The sequence below is a fragment of the Musca vetustissima genome, unplaced genomic scaffold (assembly GCF_032173495.1).
Source record: "Musca vetustissima isolate MV318-11 ecotype Yass unplaced genomic scaffold, APGP_CSIRO_Mvet_v1 utg5396, whole genome shotgun sequence".
NCBI classification, from domain to species: domain Eukaryota; kingdom Metazoa; phylum Arthropoda; class Insecta; order Diptera; family Muscidae; genus Musca; species Musca vetustissima.
In genome coordinates this window covers 27,890-35,201 of record NW_026876638.1, presented here as the reverse complement: position 1 = coordinate 35,201, position 7,312 = coordinate 27,890, and positions in this window count along the sequence as shown.

Genomic DNA, 7,312 nt, shown 5'->3' with positions numbered 1-7,312 from the left:
CAGCTTTGAAGATATAAGGCGGGAAAAACGGAAGGGAGTCTAAAGGCAAATTGATTTGGGGGGTGTCGTTATTGACTAACTGAAGCAGGAGGTCTTTGTAGACCATCTGAAGCAGGGAGCCTTTTTAGAAAGCACCCAGTGAAGATGAGTTGAAGGATCTGTTTTTATAGGCGAGCATCATGGAATCTTTATAGACAAGGACTAGTGAGTTTTTTAATACGAGCTGAATGAACTCATTGAAGACAAACTGAAGGGACTCATTTTATACCCTCCGTCATAGTATGGAGAATATTATTAACTTGTTTATTTCCGTTTGTAACTCTTCGAAATAATCATTTCCGACCCTATATACTTTATATATATTCTTGACCAGCATAAAATTAAGATAGATCGCCAAAATTTAGCATAGAGTCGTCTTTTGTCTGCAGTCATGTCAAGTTCACAGATGTGATATATCGGTCCACGTTTAGGCATAGCTTCCATATAAGGGTACCCCCCAACGGTTGGTATTAGGGGTTCCTGAGCGTGTTTTTCAAAGGAATTTGCTGAAATTTGATACATTGAGTTGTTATTGGGTACCAAATTTCTCCACTTAAAATTAGAAAATTAGGTCCCCTTTTTCTTGTAGCCCCCATATAACGGTACCCCTCAATTTTCAGTATTTAGGGGGGTTTGTACTTTGAGTTGTTATTGGGTACCAAACTTCTCCATTAAAAAAATTGGAAATATAGGTACATTTTTTCGGGTAGCCCCCATATAAGGGTACCCCACAATTTTCGGTATTTGAGGTTCTTGAACGCGTTTTTCAACCGAATTCTCTGTAATTTGGCTGAATGGCGTTTTTATAGGCGAACTGAAGGCAGTCTATATAGACGAGCTGAAGGGCGGCTTTATAGACGAATTGAAGGGAGTCTCTATATCGAGCTGAAGGGCGTCTTTAAGGCCGAGCTGGAGGCAGTTTTTATAGGCGAGCTGAAAGGCCCCTTCGTAACCGAGTTGAAGGCAATTGACGAACTGAAAAGAATCTCTATAGACGAGCTGAAGGTCGTTTTTATAGACATCTTTCAGAGGCTATACATCCATCTGAACCTATACATCCATCTAAACCTACACAGCCTCCTCAGAGCCGTTACAGCCTCATCTAAGCCTATCTGTACCCATACAGCCTCATCTGAACCCATACAGCCTCATCTGAGCCCATACAGCCTCATCTGAGCCCATACAGCCTCATCTGAGCCCATACAGCCTCATCTGAGCCCATACAGCCTCATCTGAGCCCATACAGCCTCATCTGAGCCCATACAGCCTCATCTAAGCCCATACAGCCTCATCTGAGCCTAAACAGCTTCATGGGAGTCTACCAGCTTCATCTGACCATTTACAGCTTAGGGCTCCTCAAAGCCTATACATCCTCCTCAGAGCCTATAGCGAGGCTGAAAGACTTTTATAGACGAGCATAAGAGAGTTTCTATAGAAGAACAGAAGATTCTCTGACGAGAGGTCTATAGACGAACCGAACACTCCAGTTCCTCTACAGAGGAACTATCTCCTTCAGCACATATATAAAGGCAGCATTCAGGTCGTCTTTAAATAAACCCATCAAATTCAGCTCGACTTCAAATACGCCTTCCTTGGAAACCTTAATGGAGGAACGGAATTTAATGCATATGGACTAGGCAAGAGGCCTTTGTTGACAAGGTTAAGTATGAATTTTTATATTCAAGGTAAGGGAAGTTCAATATTTAAAATACTAACAGCCTGTTTTTGTAAAATTCTAAACGAACGAATTCGAGTGACTTACGACCAAACTCCTTGGTTTTGAAAAATATGTCATTTATTTTTGTTTTGAATCAAAAAATATTTTTTTACATAAACAAAGGTTTGGTCGTAAGTCACTCGAATTCTTTCGTTTAGAATTTTACAAAAACAGGCTGTAAGTCTTAGAGGTAAATTTCCATAGAGCAAGCGCGGTTCCCACGAACAACTAATTCCAAATTCTAACTAAAAATTCTGTTACACTGATAAACAAACTAAGTCACTGGATTAATACCACCACCCCTCACATAAACCACTATTCCACATTAAATTACATGCCTCAATATTTCAGTACGTATCTTAGGAACGACCCTCCAACACCCATCTAAACACCCCACATGTGAGAAGTAACATAAAATTACTACTAAAAAATAACAACCTGATCAATGACAAACAAAACTCAAAGCTTAATCATAATAAAATAAAATGATAACACCGGACCGTGATAGATAAGTTGAGGGCATTGAGAGAGAATTCCCTGGTAGTAGTTGTCCGTCCCACGGTGTGTCAATTATCTTTACAAATATTTGTTTATGTTGTGTGGCAGCAGATAAGAATGAACATATGATGGTATAATACCACCACCACCTCCTCCTCCCATTTCATTACTTACTACTTGTACTGTGGGTCCAGCGCTTCGGCAATGACAAAAATATACAAATTTTCACATAGAAAACATTTTTTCTTTTGTTGTGTGTGTGTCAATGATTAATGTACGGGTGTATTATTATTTGGGTGAATACAATGGAGCTATATATGGGGGTTCTCGTTTATATAGTTTCACTGCCTCCCTAATGGTGGTGACACATTAACAAATACTGAGACCCAACAAATGAGTAACACCAATCCAATGCAACAATATGTAGGTTGGTCACTCAGTCAGCAGGCAAATCCAAAAAGTAAATAGGATTCCAAATTTATTCCAAGTCCAAAAAAACTACTGCCTTGTTAGACATTTTTGATGTGCCAGAATAATGGGGTGTGGTTGTAGAATATTGCTCAAAAACAACAACAAAAACAAATAATCATAAAAATGAAATAAGAAAATCAACGCATTTCCGAAGTCATTAAGCCATGCCAACCAAGCCTCAAAAACAAAAAAACCCTCAAACTGCATATAATGTTGAGCGCCGTAATGGTATTACTCACATCGACTCTAGCAAAAAAAAATAATAATTGATAAGCCGGCGACTGCTCCTCTTATTAACAAATAAATTTAAATGTCAAAAAAATGTTATTAAAAATTAACCGTGACTAATATTTGTTCAATAATGGAACCACATTAACTGCTGTCTAATGCTTAATGCTGGCCAGCCCTCATCATGTGTTCATGATGAGCCTAAATTCAACACTCCCCCATTTCTTTTCTGTTCTCTATCACTTAACCATTTATAATTCATTTAGGGTCCTTTAAAATAACAATGACATATGTTAGAGGTCTTGTTATCACCATAACTACCTTGGAAAACAATTAAAACGGCAAGTCGGGCTGCTTGCAGAAACTATTAAAGGAGCCAAAGTAATAAATAACTTCGGAAATTAGTTGAATAGAAGAACAAAAAAATTGGTTACCCGCATTTTTTTTTACAAATTTCAATAAATTGCAGATAGATCGATTAAAGGCCGTTAGTTGGAAGAGAGTACAAGGGAATTTGTTTATAAACGCTGATTGGAACCTCAGCATCCCGTGTCCCATGCACACAAAAAAAGGACACAAGACGATATGTGCCAACTATAGAGGGATTAGTCTAGCCAATGGTCAATTGGATCTTATTAATCAGACCTGACAAATCTAATATATACCAGATTTTCACTCTGCGCAAATCCTTAAAAAGACTTACGAAAAATAAATCGACACATTCCACCTATTCGTCGACTACAAAAACGCATTCAACAGCCCACAAGCTCTGAGGTGTTTAAAGCCATGTTTGCGTTTGACATTCCTGTAAAATTAATGGGGCTATAATAACTCTAACTGGCATATGGTTAGCTGTTAAAACCCTCTCGGAATCCTTTAACACCAAACGAGGATTCAGACAAGGTGAGAGTTTTTCGTGTGACTTTGTTAACATCCTGCTGGGAAAAGGTCGCCTTTAACTAGCCTTCTAAAACGCCTCTTGACTTATCTATAAAGAGGCTCTTCATATCGACTATACATACCTCGTTTCTATCAGTTCAGTCCGGCTATATATACTCCATTTTGCTGTGGTTTATTGCACAGCCCAGCACGATTGTAAAGACTCCTATCCCAGTTCATTCATAAATGCAGCCTTCAGTTTCTCTATAAGAGACAGAAAGGAATTTCTAATGCCGATCTGAAGGCTGCCTTTGTATTGTATGACTGTATAGTCCGAGGCCAAAACTAAAATGTCAGACTGTATAGACTCTGGGGAGGCTGTAAAGGCTCTGAGGAGGCTCTGTAGGCTGTGAGAGGGCTCAGTTGTACAGCCCGTCTATAAAGACGTCCTTCAGCTCGTCTCAAAAGACTCCCTTCAACTCGCCTATAAAGACCCCCTTCAGCTTGTCTGAAAATACTCCCTTCAGCTCGTCTAAACAGACTCCCCTCAGACTCCCTTTCTGTACGATATTTTCAATTCAGTATGTTTGAAAATTTTTTTCTATAGGAAATCAATAATTCAGCGTTGCTGAATAGTGTTTTCTATAGGAAACAAACAATTCAGCCCGGCTGAATAATAATTTCTTTGACAAACATTTAATTCAGCTTGGCTGAATAGGGATTTCTTTGCGAAATATTTAATTCAGTTTGGCTGAATAGTTTTTTCTATAGGATAGTGTTTTCTATACAATTTAGCCCGGCTGACTAGTATTTTCTATAAGAAAACAACAAATTCAGCCGTGCTGAATAGTGTTTTCTGTAGCAAAACTTTAATTCAGCATGGCTGAATAGTGTTTTCTATAGGAAACCGACAATTCAGCTTGGCTGAGTAGTGTTTTCTGTAGGAAAACAACAATTCAGTCTGTCTGAATAGTGTTTTCTATAGGAAAACAACAATTCAGCCTGGTGAATAGTTTTTTCTATTGGAAACCAACAATTCAGAATGGCTGAAATATTTTAATTCAGATGGCTAGATACTGATTTCTTAGCGAAATACTTAATTCAGCTTGGCTGAATACTGTTTCTATATTAAAACTTTATTTCAGTCCGGCTGAATAGTGTTTTCTTTGGGAAACCAACAATTCAGACTGGTTGAATAACGCTTTCTTTGTGAAATATTTATTTCAGCCGGGCTGAATAATATTTTCGATAGGAAAACTTCAAGTCTCGTTTCTGCTCGTCGATGGAGACTCCCTTCAGATCTTCTATTAAGATTTTAAAGAAATTCCGATTGGTTGCCTTAGCTCCTCACAATTTGTTTTCTTCAATTAGCCATCGAAATTGTTTTCTTAGTCATCCAACAATTAGTCCACTTATCATCTATTTTGACTAAATGACAAAACAACTACTGTTTTGTTGTCGTCGGTCCGGCCAAAACAAAACCATTATTTCGAAATTACCTAACCTCATTTACTACAGGTCTAATTGGGAATTTATGAACGACGGAACTACCTCTGGTGATTATGTTTTTGTAAATTTTGGCGATTATGGCTCATGCCCTGATCCTTTGGCCGCGAGCCTGTTTTGAATTAGCAAATATACCTGACATGTTGTTGTTGTTTTTGTTGGCTGTTTGTTCAGTTGTCAATTTGTGTTTTGGTTTTTAAAAACAAGTGACAATTATTCATCATCCTCAAGACGCGCGAGTCATTGTATCCTTAGGCTTGTTTGTTATTGTCTTCTTGTTGTTGTCACCATTAACACCCTGATTTCGGTTGGTTGGGCGGACGGACACTCCGGCTATGCTCATTCAGGCATTCGTTTCAAGAATAATATTTTGTTTTATAAAAGGCCACAGTGGTTGGTTAATTGAGAACAGTTTACTCACAGAGCTCAAACGATCAACAACCCAAAGAGAAGAAGTGAAGTGCAGTGGAGTTTACAATTTAATTGTTATCTTTTTCTTTTACCAAAGAAGTGTGTGTGTTTCGAAGCAAAAAGGGGTGGAAAATATTTGGGTAAATAGTTGAAATAATTAAAAAAGTGTGTTTTTTATAAATAATTTTTCAATTCAGCTTGGCTGAATGTGGGAGAAATGTTTTTCATCCTGGCTAAATAGTGTTTGTGTTGGAAAAATTTAATTCACCGTGGCTGAATAGTGTTTTTTGTGTGATATCTTCAATTCAGCTTGACTGAATAGTGTTTTCTATAGGAAACCAACAATTCAGCCTGGCTGAATAGTGTTTTCTATAGCAAATCAACAATTCAGCCTGGCTGAATAGTGTTTTCTATAGCAAATCAACAATTCAGCCTGGCTGAATAGTGTTTTTTATAGCAAACCAACAATTCAGCCTAGCTTAATAGTGTTTTCTATAGCAAACCAACAATTCAGACTGCCTGGATAGTGATTTCTTTCGGAAAAATTAAACTCAGCTTGGCTGAACAGTCTTTTCTAATGAGAAACTTAATTTCTGTCCGGTTAAATTGTGTTTTTTATATGAAAAATTCAATTCAGCCTGGCTGAATAGTGTTTTCTTTAGGAAAACTTCAATTCAGCCTGGCTGAATAGTGTTTTCTTTAGGAAAACTTCAATTCAGCCTGGCTGAATAGTGATTACTTTGAGAAATATTTAATTCAGCTTGGCTGTATAATATTTTGTTTGAAAAACCTCCAATTCATCCTGTCTAAATTGTGTTTCCTTTGTTAAATCTTTAATTCAGCCTTGCTGAATTTGTGATTCCTATATAAAAAGTCTCTGTTTGCCTTAAAAAATTTAGTTTTTCCCATATCACCACCCTAATTGTGCTGTCACATAAATCTTGACCAAGTGTCTTAAAGACAAGTGTAATAAATTTTCGAAAAATTTCTCTAAACTTAGCTATTCAGTATTCTCAACACGTTAGAAATCGTATCGGGTAGAATTCGTTCACCTATTTTTAGCTGATAGCTACTACATCAAATCGTGATCTTGTTTAAGCATGCTTTTAAGGGCAGTTTTTTCTGGGTCTATTGCATGGGATTTTTCTATTTAACCATAAGCGGATTTAAACACCACGTCGTCGTTTAAGGCGTCAAATTCGGAGGCGTCATCGGCTTAACATGATGTATTCACAACACGACATACCTTTTGTTTAAAATTTCTGGCCAGGTCGTTTAATCCCACTGACTTGAATGCACACTCCGTCGCCCACCCCCTTTCCTCGTGGATTATAATAAAAGAGACACGTTTGTGTCTTGGTTTTGGCTTGGGTTCTTTTCTTCAAATTTTTTTGGTTTTTGGTTTTGTATTGAAACAATTATTTGTGGCTTGTTACAATGTCTTTTATTGACATTGATTAATTAATTACTCATTTTGTTTTCGAATTGCTGGATGGATGGGGTTAACGATGGAAGGTGGTTGAACATAGAATTCGTGTGTGTGTCTTTTTTTTGGCGGGAATT